Source organism: Lepidothrix coronata, unplaced genomic scaffold, assembly GCF_001604755.1.
Source record: "Lepidothrix coronata isolate B3197 unplaced genomic scaffold, Lepidothrix_coronata-1.0 Scaffold40, whole genome shotgun sequence".
Classification (NCBI taxonomy): domain Eukaryota; kingdom Metazoa; phylum Chordata; class Aves; order Passeriformes; family Pipridae; genus Lepidothrix; species Lepidothrix coronata.
The window spans coordinates 2,741,710-2,758,021 of record NW_016690220.1 but is presented as its reverse complement, the minus strand read 5'-3'; positions in this window follow the sequence as shown (position 1 = coordinate 2,758,021).

Genomic DNA, 16,312 nt, shown 5'->3' with positions numbered 1-16,312 from the left:
ACTTCTGTCCTGCCAGCTTTGTGCTAGAGAGCTGTTACCACAGCCAAAGCACAGAGTGGACTAGCACATTTTGTTATTTCCTAAATTGCTGCAACAAGTTTTGCCTGGATGTTTTTATCAATCTCCTCAACCCCTAGAATGAATGGTACAGACAAAACACAATATGAACAAACAAGGATGCTTCTTATCTCACAGAGACATTTTTTTTTTCTGTCATGTTTTCTTTTTCAGCAGCTACATAATGGAACTTTTATCACGAGATATTGCGATATTCCTGTATTTACTAAACAACAGAGTTCCTTCAAGGCAAGTACTGTTATGTTTTCAATTAAAGTATGATGTCATACATCTGTTTCCATTTCTATCTTGTTGACAAACAGTGGACGTGAAGAATATATATTGTATTTTCATCCATTTTGTATTCAGTGGTCAGATATTTGAGAACCATTCATAGGTTGGCAGGGCCACTGTATCACAGTACTTATACAGCTTCTCACACATAACATGAATTTGCACAACCACATCTAGCTCTCAAAAGCATATCCATCTTTTCAATGTCATTTGATTTCAAGTAATCATTGATTTCAGTCATTCTATGTCATTTAAGTAATACCTTTGACCTGATGTTCTTCTCCACTTCTGAGTACTGTGATCAGTTTGATCTCTGTGCAAGTGCCCTCCCAAACAAAGGCAAGTTGGAGATGTAATACTGGTCTTCATTACCGGGAAATCTATTGCTCTGACAGAGAGGTATTTTGGTCCCATTCCCGAGTCCATCATATATTTTTTGTATTTAACATTAGCATCTCTAATAAAAAGCACTGTCCTTATATGAATCATTTTCATGGTACTGAAGAAATGCAGGCTCTGTTTTATCTTTGTTTGACTATAGATTGGTTTAAAATAAACTTGGTTTGTTTTGCTGAGCGTCATTTATAAAAAGCCTGGAAGGAGATAGTGAAGATGGCTGGATGTGACGTGCTCTGAGCCCTCCATCTGCTGATCTGCCCCTGTATAAGCTGCACTACAATATACAGGATGTATGGTGGACTCTTGGTAGCCTCCGGCGTAGCTTTTACCACAGCACACTGAGGTTGTAACTTTGCTAATGACAAAAATGAAATTATTTAATCTCCAAAGTAGAAGCTAAGTTCTTTTGATTTTTTTGAATGTAGGACTGTCAGGAGTCCCAGGGACCAGCTGTATAAAAGCAAATCACCCAACACTGTGTGAGATATTCTAGAAAATTTTTCCAGAGCTGCTTCTGTACCATCTACATAGGTTGCTCTCAGCCTCCCACTGCAGGCAGGTCAAAGCCCTACATGGCTGGTTTTCTTAAAACTTGGCATCTCCTTATTTCTTCCTCTTGTTGAAAAGAGCTTCTGCCTGTGGGTTGCTTTTTGCTATGCTACAAAAGCACATGTATTTTCTGCTAATGAAGTATAGTGATAGCCTTGCTGATCCTTGCACTGATCCTTGATTTTCTTCCTTGTTCTTCATCTGAGGCTGATTTTCAAACCTTTGTGAGAAATGTTAACGAGAAATAATTTTTGCATGGATCATCCTCCCTCCCACTCACAGCAATTGTGATTTTCTCCTGTTACTTGAGGCAACAATATTTCTAAAGGTACATTTCTTATGTGGAAAATTAATGCTTGGAAAAAGGTTTTCTGTCCTATTACTATTTCACAGTTTATCAGGTAGGATCAAGCTAAAATGTCTAATCCTATATCCAGTTTGCAGGCTGTAAACCACATATAATAATCCTATTTTGAAGTCCTGCAGCAGACATAGGAGGGATTGGATGACTTAGAGGAGTGAAAAAGGCTGGATGAGTATCTGGAAACATTTTCATGGTCAGTCTGTAAAAGATTAAACAGTTTTCCCCAGGGGGAAAAAAAAGAGGAATTTTGAGTAACTTGAAACATTGAAAACAAGGTTGGATGCAATAGCTCGTAGAGGAAAACTGTTGTGCTAAATAGATAATAAGGAAAAGGGCTTGAGAGTCCTCTCTGATGTTTCATCTCTATGGAAGGGTAATTAGGTATGTGCACAATTACAAAGCAAATGGCATGCATGATGATGTTTTCCTCAGTCAGATTTGTTTTTCTCTTCTTCTAATTTGGCTTTAATTAACACTAACACAAGTAAGTTTTTTTTCTAAATATAAGCAGAGATATGTACTGTGTTAAGGTTTTAAATCACGTTTGTGATGCACTTGGGTAATTTCTATAAGTATCAGGGAGAATACCACTTTTTTTTTATGTGTATGCAGCTGGAGCAAATGGTACCCAAATATAACACTGATAGTCATGCTTTGTTGCATGTGTGAAATTTAGCAAAGGGAATTAACAACTGAAATGAGCACTCCCACATGAAGGATAGTATTAAACAAATCTAGCTTTAAGTCCTGACCTTCCTACCCATAATTCCTCCCAGGAGACTTTGAAGTCTTATACTAAAAGGCCTATGAAGCTTGGAAACTGAAAGCAGCATTTCATAGGTATTAGCATGATAATTAGGAGTCTGTTTTACATATCATTTTAATTTGAAAGTAAGTAATCAGAATTTAGATGACACTTTGCTTAATTATATTGAGTGTTTGACATGAAGGTAAATTAATAACAAATTGATTTCCACCATCTGCTACTATTAATGCTGGGAAAACCAGAAGAACTTCAAATGCTATATCTTTATCCATTTTTAATATTATTATCCAAAATAGGTGTTGCATTTTTGTAAGAAACAGCACAGTGCACTTGATGGAAGAATAAAGAAGGCAAAATAGTTCTCTAGAGACATGAGAGAAAACTTTGGTTCTCTGGCAGCAGAAGACAGTGTGGGATGTGATTGGGATTGAGCCTGTAGCACCACCACTGCCCACTGCCCAAGGCAAATGCAGGTTCTGAAATGTTACACATTCCAAACTGTGTCCTGGAGTATTTTAAGTGTAACTATATGAGAAAGGGAAAGAGTCCCACTACAAATACTCAACCCTCCACAGCATGGAGAGAATTGGAAAGAGAGCACACATGTTTGGATTTGTCATTATTCCTTATAGTTAACCAAGGTTCTATACACCCAGCCTGAGATAACTGTCAAGTGTTAGCATCCCTCAGTTTTACAGTCGGGTTATTAGAGAAACTCTTTGGAAATGTTCTGCCTTTGGCATTGTTATGGGGATTTTTTTAATCTCACAAACAAATTATTTCACAATTTAAATATAGGAACCATTATCACTCTAATATTTTTCTTATGACGAATATGTAATTGCAAATTGCTTCCTCTCCTGAAGAGCTTTCCTCTCCTGAACAGCTTTCTATATAAAGTATACAATCCATATCCAACAAAAAAGAATACAGTGAGAATGAGTTAGGCAGTAAAGGAGTGAAGGTATTTTTAAATGTGAATGTTTACTAGCTTTCACAACGTGATTTGAAAAAAATCTGGACAAAGTCTGTAATATTCCAAAGGCAAACACCATTCCCTATCAAAAGCTGTTGTTGCTATGGGTTATCTCCCACAGTGGGTATACTTAATTTAAAACCTAGAATTATATTGCATCCAGCAAACACATGCTATTACTGTGATCTGATAAAAGCTGGGACAGGCTGTGCTCAATTTCTTGAGGAGTGACAATTTTAAAATATTCATGTCTGTAACACAAAGATCCATGATAAAGGTGGGTCAGGTATGGTACTAGTTCACAGTAGCCTAGGGGTATATCTCTTGAGACTAAGGTACTTTGAGAAGACTTTTTCAAATGCTGTGAGCACTGTAGCAACAGAGCTGTCTTTCCTGATTTTACTAAACAGCATGCAGAACTACTGTGCTTGCACTGTCTTCTTTGCGCTGTCTTCTTTACACCGTCTTTGGCTAATGCTTTTCAGACCATTTTAGAGAGCTAGAAGAAATTATTTTAGTGAACTTGGAAAAGAACCTATCCTGAGAAAATAAAAAAGCCCAAATGAAAAAACACCAGCAACTACACCAAAAAGGGCCAGGTTGCACAAAGGCAGAGCTGAGTGTCCTGCAGTCAGCAAGGCTCTTAGTATCAACAACTTTTAGTGCTTTACAGGATGCTCTTAGAGCAGATCTGGATAATTTTTTGTTGCTCTTGCATGGTGCTAGCTGAGCTTTCTCTCCAAAATTCCCATCCTTGTTGTAAGTGTAAACAGTGTTAGCAATCCACAGAAATTATAGATGTTAAGGGCTGTGATTCCCTAGGATCTCATATGAGCATTTGTTTCTGTCCATAAGAGATTAAAAAAAGAAGAAAAGAAATAAAAATGCTTTTTGCCAAGGAATACAGTGTTACCAGTTCCAGAAAGTGGAAGCAAGGCAATTTTCCCAACATCCTCTGAGACTCCTGAAGCATTATAAAGACATCAGCTTTATGAAGACATCAATAAGAACTGAGAATATCCTTGCAAGGAGCACCCCTCAGGGACCAGCCAAATGCTGTTTGTTGTACCCTATTTTTTCTCTCAACAGTAGTAATTGGAGTACTTGGGTCCCTCCTCACATCAAGAGTGGGGCTCAAGTATCCCTGTTCACCTGAAGGTTTCCTGCCAGTGACACTGACCTGTGAACATCAGCCACCTCAGGCACGCTGGCTGTTCTGGCCATCCTGTGAACAGGCTGGTCTTAACAGGGAAGAGTAGAGACAGGATTTCCTTTAAACTTCTATATTTGGAGTTTTTTTGCTCACTGTAACAGTCTTTAAACATATAGACATGGAATATATTTTTGCAAGCTTCTGTACACCCTTCTAAGTGAGTATATTTCCCAAAACATATTGCATCTTGCTAATTATGAAATTTGATCTAGCGTATGAGTATAGACATTTAATATACACACCATCCTCAGAAGGGGATGCCTAATGCCTTTGATTTAAGTGATTTAAGCTACCTGGATTGTAGGTTTTTATAGGCTTGTGAAAACAAAAACATCAACATTACAAATGATTCTACATCAGCTAACACCTTGCCAAAAAAATTAATTAAGTCACGTAAGTCCAGTGACAAAATTCAGATGATTCCTTTATAGGCAATATCCTTAACATCCAATTTCATTTTCAGACAGTGTTCAGAGAGCTCCTGAGAACAGCTGTGAAATTCAGACCAGTTTACCAATTACTTTCACAAAAGAGTTGTTTTAAATCCATTTTGCCTTGAAGGTCTCAGATCAGGTGAGAGAAAAGTTTGAATGGGGCAACTGGAAATAATGTCTTTGTCTCTTTTTCTCTCCTTTTTTTAACATTTAAATAAATAGATAGTGGTTCTGCTTAAATAGAAAAAATCAAATACTACTAAATTTTCCTCTCATGAACATCCCACTTCAAATTTTCCAACAAGCCAAAAAACCTAGGGTTTTAATCTATAATTAATTTTTTTCTCAGCCTTACTTTGTAGTCCCTCCCAGATCTCCTTGTTGCTCGCTGACAGAACATCATATGAGGTGAGACATTGCTGTAGTTCTCATATACACTGTCACATAGAATGACAGGAAGGAGATCAAAGTGCAGAACACTTGGTCAAAAAGCCAAGCATAAAGGTCTGGCCTTCTGAAACAGTCCTCGGGCTTACACTTCCCATGAAACATTAGAAGGAAGAACCTCAAACCCTTGGTTTTAATTTATGACCCTGTGTGTAACAACATTTAGACACTTTTTTATCAGCCCTTCAACGGATCATCCCGAGTTTCCCATCCTAGTGGTGACTTGACTTGTGAAACTCTAAAAGCACAAAAGCCAGATATGGATTTGTAATAATTACAATTTTAACTGGACAAGTATGTAAGGAAAAATTAATCATATTATCATATCCAGAAAATAAAAGCAAACTCCTGCTTTTAACAGAAAAAATAGATTTTCTATGCTAGATTTCCGTGAGAAGACTGGGGTTTCCACCACAAAGTGGGAGTAGCAGCTCCTGTGCTTATATAGTAAAACTGCAGTTGGTGTGACATCCCTGGCTGGGCTATGGGCTTTCCCTCTGCCAGAAACATTGCATGTGATAAAAAATTAAGATATGAAATTTAGAGGCTTAGATTTTTTACAAAACCTATTTGGTGTGAAATTCTAGGGGGACAGTATTTGCAAATGATGCTAGAAGTAAGCAGAAATTATTAGCACATCTACTTTGCATCTTTGAAAAGAAAATAACTTATCTTTTTTCTTCATTAAATACATAGTAAAAAAAAGGCATAAAAGCATAAGAAAAACTCAAGATGTTTCCAGCCTCTTTTACAAAGTGATTTTAACCACAATAACCTCTGAATTTTTATGACTGGCTGCTTTGACCTCTGTAATCAACAAAGAAACAGTAAAGCAAAAAGAGTATCTTACTCTCCTGAGTCCGTCTGTACTGAGAATTTAGATTAGCATTCTTACTGGAGCATAAGGTAGACTTGCCTTCTCTTTAACAAAAGAAATAAGGAAAAGAGGTACCTGAATTTGGGGTAAGCCTGCAAAATCTTGTTGAGTCAATAGTCATATTAAGAAGCACAGATTCATTTCCTTGGTCGTGATCCTATGAATAAAAGATCAGTCTGTTAGACCTGTATTATAACTATACTCTAAGTATAATACAGGTATGTAGGTATTTATAAAGATTATAAAGATTATTCTCATGTCTAATTATAATGCTGTGACATTCAAATGCAAGTCCTTGAGGGAATATAGCCTCCAAAACACAAAATGTGTTGCTGAAGTGATTTTTAATTACTTAATAAAAATTGCAATGGTCCAGACTCCCAAGACAGATTTTTCTCGTGGTCATATTTGTATGAATCCCAAACTGGAAGCAGAGCTGTTTCTATTAAACTGGTAGTCCTATGAACAGCAGACCTTAGGAGTCCTGCTTGCTTTCAGAGGGATCTCCCTGCTGAGGTGCAATCAATGCAGACACACTGATGGAAAACTGGGCTCCCTGGCATCTGATAAGATATGAACTCAAGATGTAGTTTTCCTGAAGTTATCTCTCTCTCCTTTCTCACCTGCTTTCTTCTAATGCCCAGGAAACTTGCATCTTTGAAACATATGTCTTTTTGTTTTCAAATTTGCTTGAAATATTCTGATGGAGTCCTTGGCTGCGACTTGTATTCATAGATTGTTAGAGGGAAACTGAAACGCGTACCCAAAAAGCAGCATCACGTACTCTGCGTACATTAACTGGAGGCAGTATAGTGTGACATGGACTTTGCTGTCCACACGTGAGCATAAGAGTTAGCTCTTAGGGGCAGGATGTCAATGTATTTGAATGTTCACTGACTTCAGAGTAGATGTGGTGTTTTGCCCAAGTCAGAGACTTCGATCCTTGTGTTTACAAAGTGCAAACTCATTTAACTCAGTTGATCTGAGAAACAGTCCTGATTAAAAAGACTTTATTAGGGATAGCTGTTCATTATGCATACCCACAGCTTCCCAGAGAAACTCATTCTCGGCATCCTGCTGTGACAGAGATTAGTCATTATGCAGCAAAACTGCACTGCTGGGACCACATTTGCATTATTAAATGAATTAGAGTATTACTTACAAAAAAAGCAGTCCCAGAGCTGTGATCACCAACCCCAAACCTAGGCAAATGTGACCAGCAAATATTACAGGACACTTCTCAGCATTTGGGAAGAGGACTGCATCTGCAGTCATCTGTCACAGTTAATCAGACTTGCACTGGTGTCTACAAAATGCAACAAAAGAGATGCCTCATAGAAACTTCACATAAATAGCCAAGTATCTGCTATCAAAAGCAAAGCAGCAAAAGATACTGCTTATAAAACACTAGAGTAGTGAGATTTTAGTTTTTTCCCCGCTGCACTAAGCCTGCAGCACCACTGAAACACACCTACATCTGACCTTTAGCACAGAACTTTCTTCCAGGCCTGACCCACTGTTGCCCTTACCACCTCGTCATACAACTGCGTACTGTTCAGCCAGCCAGGAGCAACTACCAGCTGAGGTGCAGAAAGGAAAAGCCTTTAAGTGACCATTATACAGGCATCTCCTCTCTGTGAAGTTCCCTCCTCATCTTAGAGCAAGTTTAAGTAGGTATGTGGAAAGCATCTTTTTTAGTTTGAACTGAAGGGAACTAGAAGGACTCACACAGTAAACCTGTGTTTTGGGAGGAGAACACAAAAATGAGCTGAGGCATTTCACCTTCTTGAATGGCTTCTTGACCATCCTAGGACACTTAAGCTTTTCCAGTCTCTTTCAAGACAATTTTAAACTCAACTCTAATAAGGTGATGTGTTTTACTTTGAACCTTTGTGAATTAGGAACCATCACATGTTTGGTGCAATTAAAAAATAAATCCTTATTTCTATGAAGCTACACACTGCCAACTTTTAGCCTCTGTTTCTCCCTGATTTATTCAAGCCACACAGCATGTAGAACATGGGTCATGACCACCTTTAGAAATGTGGGCTGCTCTTGCCTCTACTCTGAACCACATCCTCAAGCAGTTTTCAAGAGCTAAGCTAGAGCACCCTATGGCTGGATAGTAAATGAGGGCATGTGCTTTTATTTAGGTAAAGGTTTAGCAGTTCAGGCATCATGCGCCATAATTCAGGCAGCCTTGAAAACCATGTGAGGAAAACCAGGAAGGAAAACTGAGCTGCAAGCATGTCCTGGCCATCCAAAGTAATGAGAAATGGATGGTGGCCAAATGTAACGAGCTGGTGCATTTTAGAGTACAAATATCAAATTCAGTAACATTCTGGAAAAGATGCCAAAATTGTGCACTCTGGAAGCACACAGTTCCTGTCTGAAATGAAGGCAGCTTTTTACCCCCTGTGGTAGCTATTACTGCAAGCTGTGAGCAAACTGGGGACTTGAACTTGGTTCGTACTTTCAAAATTATCACTGCTATCATAATTCCACAGATCCAAACACAATGAGATATAGATCCTAGCTATTATCAAACTCTTTGAAAAGCAAATAAAGAGGGAAATTACAAGTTTAGAAAAAAAATACATGAGCCTAAACATTTTATTAAACCTATGTCTAAATGCTTGGACTGTGGAGCCTTTAGGCTATTGTGAATCTATTGCAAATCTGTTGTAGGATCCCAGGGGTCCAGTCAGACCAAATAGGATGAACTGACCCATCAGTCCTTCTCCCTCTTCTTCCTCCTAAAAGGAGCAGTCTTTCTCCGTCTCTTCCTCCTCCTTTTTTGTCACTGGCATCTTCCTTCTTACTCTTACCCCACTGGTCCCCAGCACTTCCCTGGGCTCCCTTGGTGCTATCATTCAAGGTGCAGCTCATTTCATGGAAGTGGTAGAAATTAACACAGAAAAAAAAAAAAGTGAGAGAATTATTTTTTAGAAATAGCAAGCTGAGAAGTCAGCTCAGCCATCTCATTTGATTTTATCTTCAGACCTGCTGAATATAATACAAGCAAACACTGGTTGTTCTTGAAAAAGATAGCTTTTTCAAATATGGCCCTTATTAATCTTGCAAAGTTGTATTAAGGTCCTGGACAACAGAGTCTGACTCAAAATCCCTACAGTTCTCCTGTGCTAATTAGAAGTGGCCTTTCCTTGTACCAGTTCCAAGATGTTGCCTGAACTTTCAAGTGGTTTTGAAGACAGCTGCAATTTCTTACTTGAAATGAAGGACCAACGGCTTAATATTTAACCTGTAGCTGTTGTCAGCTATTTAACCTTGTCTAGAAGTGAATGGGTAATTCCCCTTTGCTAACAAAAGTGCAAAAAACATCTTAAAATGACCTTGTGCCAAGTTTATGGTGAAAAGTCACATGCCAGGAAAGCCGTACAGCTAGTAACAGTGTTGACCTTTTGTTCTTGGACATCTAAAGACATTAAAATCTGACTGAACACAGTTACCCCATCTTAGACTCAAAGTGTAATTTAGTGAAAATGTAGGCTTAAATGAGACAAGGGCCAGTGGCAGGGAGGACCAGCCAGGCTGCAGCAGAATGATCTGAGTCCTGCTCCTGGCAGCCCTGAAGAAGAGCTGTTCTAATTTTATCTCACTGATTTTTGGCTGGTTTTAACATTTTTGTTATCAGAATAGACTTCTTCATTTGGACAAAGGCTAACTAAGAAGGGGTGCTTTATTCACATTAAGACACAGTCAGTATTAATGACTCATTAGCATATGATCAGAGAGAGTTTGTAACCCTGCAGGCCTGTGAGCAGGGCTGAGCGAATCAATAGAAGCAGAAAAAACAATGACGAGTTTGCATTTGAAAATTTGTCTTAGGAAAGTAATCCAGATAAGAGGGTCATTAGTTATTAGGAAACTAGACTGGCTAGTGGGTATTCCAGTTCAAGGAACGAGTTCATTAAGATTTTTCAAACTGCAGTGTCTTTGCAGTCATATGAAACTGAGACTAAGCTGCTAGCAAAGGGCAAAGGACCTTACTCATGGCCCATGGACCAGTCTGGGGCTCTTGATGGCTTGGAGATGTCAGCCTAGTTACTCACACATCTGAAGGAAACAGAGAATTTGTAAAATCCAGCTCATCAAGCTCTGTTCGCATCCCCAAAGTCTGAAACATGCCCTTTAATTTCACTCTATCAGGGTGGGAGCTACCTGTTGCAGCCCTGCAAAAGCTGTAAGAGGAAATTTGGTTTTTAGCCCACTGCTCTGCTACAGCCTGTTAGTACTTTTCAGCACAGTCAGGCTCATCTGGAGAAGAAATCTCACTTCTTATGACACTTGGTCATGCAGCTCTCCTAGTTTCCACTTGATGCCAACCATGCAAGGCCTTGCTTCTCCAAAGAAAAATCTGTACAACTCTCTACAGAGAAAATCCCACTGTCTTCTGATTCAGCCATTAAATAGTAGATTTGCTTTAATGTGAAATTGTTCCTGAACGCACATAAACAGACAGGGTTTGAAATTTTGGTGTAGAATTTGTCCTTTGGGCACAGTTTGTCTCTGCCATAATTATGTTTTGAAATGCTTGATTTCATTGTACTTCTTTCTATAGCTGGACTGGATTAAGACCAAATGAGCTCTTATCCTCTTCTACTATACCCAAGTGGATCTTGCATCCATTGTCACCAGAGTGGTGGCTCTGCATTTTTAAAAAAGAGACTACTTTAAATCATCCTGCACATAAGTGATCACCATCACAATATCTTCAAAAGTTTCCAGTAGCCAGAAGCAGGATCACACTGCAAGTTCAATCTCTTCCTTGTCACTCATCCCAGGGAAGGATTACTACAGAAAACAATATCCCACTCAGCACTGTGGGCTGGAAGTCTTGACTCTTTTCCCATGGGCAGCACAAGCTCTCCTGAGCAATAGACCCACCACTGAATTCAGCATTGCCTTTGCAGACAGCCTGGCTGCCTCCCACCACTGCAAGAGAGCTGTAGTGCCTCTGCCCACACAGACACAGCGGGATGGACTGGAAATCACCGGTCACGGTCCATTCCACAGGCACGCTAAACAAACAGAAAATAATAGCTGGGAGTTTTCATCTGCGCATGGGAGATTCAGTGTGGCCTGCTTTGGTTTCAGAGTGCTGGGAGAAATCTGTGTTTTGATTGCTCAGACTTTAGAGCAGCTGCTGTAAACATGACGTGTCTGAATGTTTCTTCTGGGCAAATGCTGGCGACAATGCAGCTCACAAATTCTGTTAAAGCAGATCATCCTCCATCTTCCTGGTCCCTCTTTTTAGGGCTAACTGACAAGTCATTAATCCTTGACAATTTAAGACAGCTATAGGTCTCTTTAATTTGCACCTAGCTTCTTCTAATCCAAACTGATTGTTCCAGAAGCCAAAAATAACTGCTGCACATATTCAGCTGTCCCTTTATTCTGTTGGGGGTGGCCTAAATACCAGTGGGGACAACAGCATGATTTTCTGCTAAATACCCATGTCCCATCACATTCCTTCCCCATTGACATGATTTTCTTGAGGCCTATCCCTGGTTTTGAAGTGTGACAGTGGAGAAGCCAAACCAAATCACAGCAGAAGGGAAAATCAAAACTGAAAGGACACAAGGTTGGTGCCAACCTCAGCTATTTACTTAAAACTTTGCCAAGGAGGGAAACACAAAGATGATAATGATGGTAACATTGCAACCCAGAAGGTAGGGTTTTATGCCATTTCTGGAAGGTCAGCTGTGCTGTAGTTTCCAAGCAAAGACAATGTTTCACAGCAAAGATGAGCAGGTGTAAACATACACTGGCAGTGACCCACTTTACAAACCAAAATTTTAATTTGCACGTCTTTTACAAGTTCCCAGCATCCAGTCTGAAAGCATGTGCCTGTAGACATTAGGACTTAATCACAGCCTAATTAAAGATGAGTAGTTTCAGTCTTTTGGCCACCTCAAGACTGTAGAACTGTCCTCCCAGTTTACTGCATCCAAAATCCCCTTTTAATTTCAAAACCTATTATGTGAATGCAGGAAGCATGATGACTAGAACAATGAGCTCTGAACACAGGACTTTGCCACCCAAAAGGCATTTCCCTCTGACCTCTAAAAAATAAAAGTCTCCCCAGTTCTTTCCTGCCAAGGCAATGTCTACATTAGCAAATTGTGCGATGTGGGTGGAGCGAATCCAACTTTGCAGACTGCAATCTGAGGTTGCAGTATTGATCCAACATTGACATTCAATGTGTTTCAGCTTTTGTCCAGTCCCCCGACAGCCAAGACTGATTAACAGCCCAGTAGTGGCTGGAGCATACTTAGTGCAGTCCTGAAGCATACTGTTTGATGAAACCAAATGTTGGGTTGACTTTCATTATAAAGGAAGGGGTTTCTTTAGTGATCTTCCTTTTTTTTTAGGAAGACCTCATCCACCTATGTCAAAGACCTCTCTGTGATGCAAACAAAAGCATAGTAAATGAGCATAATCAGGAGAATCATTTCAAAACTATAATTCTGAACTAACTCCATCGTTAATGACAACACATTCTGATTGAGCCATCATCTGCCTGGGCTTAGCTAACCAGAAGTAAGTTTTAAGGACAACGTCAAAAGAGGGGCAGCTTCTGATGCACTCAAGTCTGTAAAGGCTGATGAGACCTCATGAGGACCAGCACTCTCCGTTGGCATAAGAATCTTTTTCACCACGGGCACACTCCATCCTTAATTGTAAGGGACATAGATTTTTCATTCACTTCGCAGAAGGATGTGGGGAAGATTGAACCATTTGGAGAAATGCTACTGACATAAGTTTTGCCAGGCAACACCAACCGATCCAGTCATTGACTATAACCTTTTTTAGGCTGGAGTTCAGCCTTGATGAAATTAAATCTTTTTTTAAAAAATCTAAAGACAAAGCCTAAGAAAAATATGATTTTCTGTTATTCTGTGGCTATCCTGAATTACAGGCTTGAAATATAGTCATGGGTGTGGAATTTGTATTTGAGCCATTGGCTATTGAAGTCTGATGTTCCCTCACACTTTTATTTATGTATTTGTAACCCAGTTAGGGAAGTGGCACACAAAAAAAGAAACCTTTCAAAGCCTTCATGTCAAGCTATATGAACAGAAAATACTTAATGTTATTTGAAGTCTAGTATGTTTTATTGCACATTAAGTGAGTACTGTGGGAAGGGCAAAAACATGAAACAAACCAGCCCATATGGCTTCTATAATTTTTTTTTATCCCCAAGTAGTAGCTTTGCTAGTGCTGTATGGAAGTTTCATAACAGGCTCAACATCCTATAAATAAAGCAGACCTTCAGCCTCTGGGGGTTTTACTGTGTCACTGATGTTTTCACTCCCACAAACTATCACACTGAACAAATAAAAGTTATAGCCCTTTGAGGGAACTGGAAAGCGAGCTGGGATCCCCTTCTGATTTTAGGAGAAAGACCACTTGAGCTTTCCAGAGGCCGGACATCCTCCAAAAAAACCTGACATGGAAATTCCTTCTGTTTTCTGACAACTAGGAACAGTTGAAAGATGTATGATGAGCGCTCACTCCTAGAGAGGCTTCTGAGTAATTGAATTAAATCCTGAACGCAAATTTTCATATGTTCATTAATAAACTTGGCATGGAAAGAAATTCTGCTGCTGCTGCATTTTAAGATGTTACACTATGTGTCTTCCAGGAAAGCTCTAGTTGATTTCCAAGATACTCAGCTGGAATTACCTTCTATAAAGGTTGTGCTATCCTACCTGTTTAAAATGTCACATATAGTCAAATATGATGCCTGTCTATGGACCAGCACTAAAGGTGTGAGTAATTGATTGTGAGTTAGGGTTGGCTATGGCCCTCATATATTACTAATTTATTGAATTATATACCTGTATACATGATGATCATGACTTTAGAGATCATTAGAATAACTCATCTGTAAAACAAGAGATACCCCTTCACTGTAGAAAAATTCTGCACCTATCAAAAAAGGTAAGAGCTTTCCAGTTTCTCATGATGGATTGTCAGACACGGGATAAAATGTTAAAAGAGAAAAGCATAAAATCAAATTCCAGCACTTCTGCTAAGTAACAGCTTATTTGGTTGGTAAGAAAAAGGCTGAAGTGACTGCAACATAAGCGATAAAAAGTGTGCCAAGAAAACAAATCCTGATAGGTACAGTAGATTATTTAATCTGAAGTGAGTGACTTGTTCTCCTATAACTTGGATGGAAAAGAATATAATATAGCTTAAAAATATAATAACTCTTTCTTTTAAAGTAGAAAATAATTAAAGACTAATTAAAAGGACATACTTTTCTCATTGGCCCATGATAGTTTTGATAATTGGAATTATATAGTTATCATAGTATTGTTAATATAGGTTTACAAGGGGAATATTCTAGTATCAATCTGAATGAATACAAGCATATTTGCTTCTAACTGCTCAGATCATATGCTGCATAAAACAATGACATGCATAACATAACTCCTGATTTGAAAGTTATGTAACAAAACTTTCTTAGCACTCTCATATGCCAAAAAATATCTAGGAACTTCAGGTTATGATTCATTTTGTCAGTATAATACACAAGTATTCCGAGGCTTATTCACCAAAAATAAGTGCACTTAAAAGGCACTTAAAAGCTTTTCCAGCTTCTATGAGTTGCCTTTGTACACTAGGTGAAGACTTATCAAATGCAATCTTTAAATTGGTTAAAGATGATCAAGGTGTAGATCATGGCAAACCATTTTTGGTAACTGAATGCTACTTACATTCTTTTATAGTGTGCTAAAAGTCTTTTAATGATGTAATCTTAGAGCAGTTTCATTTTATATGCTGAGGTTTTTGAAATGATGCATTCTCTGCAGAGTTATGACAAAGAACTGATGACAAATGCTTTTGTCATAGCAGTAACTTTTATTTAAGAAACACATCAGAGCAAAGCACAAGGCCTGAGAAGGGCCTGAGTAGTGCACCTCAGCTTTCTGAAACCTGACTTCACAGTTTCGGATCTGTAAACAAATTTTCAGCCACCTACTGTAGGAAAAGTATCACTTCTCAACATGTCATAAGTAGGACTGAAGAGCTGAAATATGACAAAAGGCCGGAATTGGATTGTTGAATAATAATGTGTCTGAAGAATAACATGTGTTGAGAGATTCAGTAGAGAATTATTTATCTGAGGGAACTGCAAATGTATACCTAAAGCTTACAGAGTTCCTGTTTAAAACATTATCTGATATTTTTTGCAGTTATCCTTTTTCCTTCCATCTAAAGGTCATCACATCATTTCTGAAGTTCCTGTTAAGTTCAGAGTTTTTAATGCTCACCCAACAGTTCTAACTACACCATCAAATACAGAATCACAGAATCATAAAAGCTGGAAGAGACTTTCAAGATCACCTAGTCCAACCATCAAACCAGCACCACCGTAATCACGCCTAAACCATGGCCTCAAGTGCCACATCCAGACACCTCTTGAACACTTCCAGAGATTGTGACTCTGCCACCTCCCTGAGCAACTTATTCCAATGCCTAAGTAGTGTTTCAGAGTGGGTTTTTTTTACTAATATCCAATCTGAACCTCTGCTGGTGCAAATTAAAGCCTTTCCTCAAATACCCACCACGATGAGTTACTATTGCATTTCTGTGTAATCCGATATGGTTTAGGTACTTTGAGAAGAGATTAGAGGTGGCACATGGAAAGGACACATAGGCTCCATCATTGTCTCCCTGCAGTCTTCCTCAATAGCATCACCCACCAAGGGGACTTCAAAAAGTGCAATGATTATTTTTTGCACATCTTTTCCACAGAAAATAGGTTGTTTTCTCTCAGCTCAGAGGAAGTGCTCTCCAGACACCTCATTACAACAAAGCAGGGAACCTTTTTGTCACTCAGGGATGCTGACTCCATCGCAGACCCAGAAAAAGGGGTTTGTCCTAAGAAACTCTTCTCAC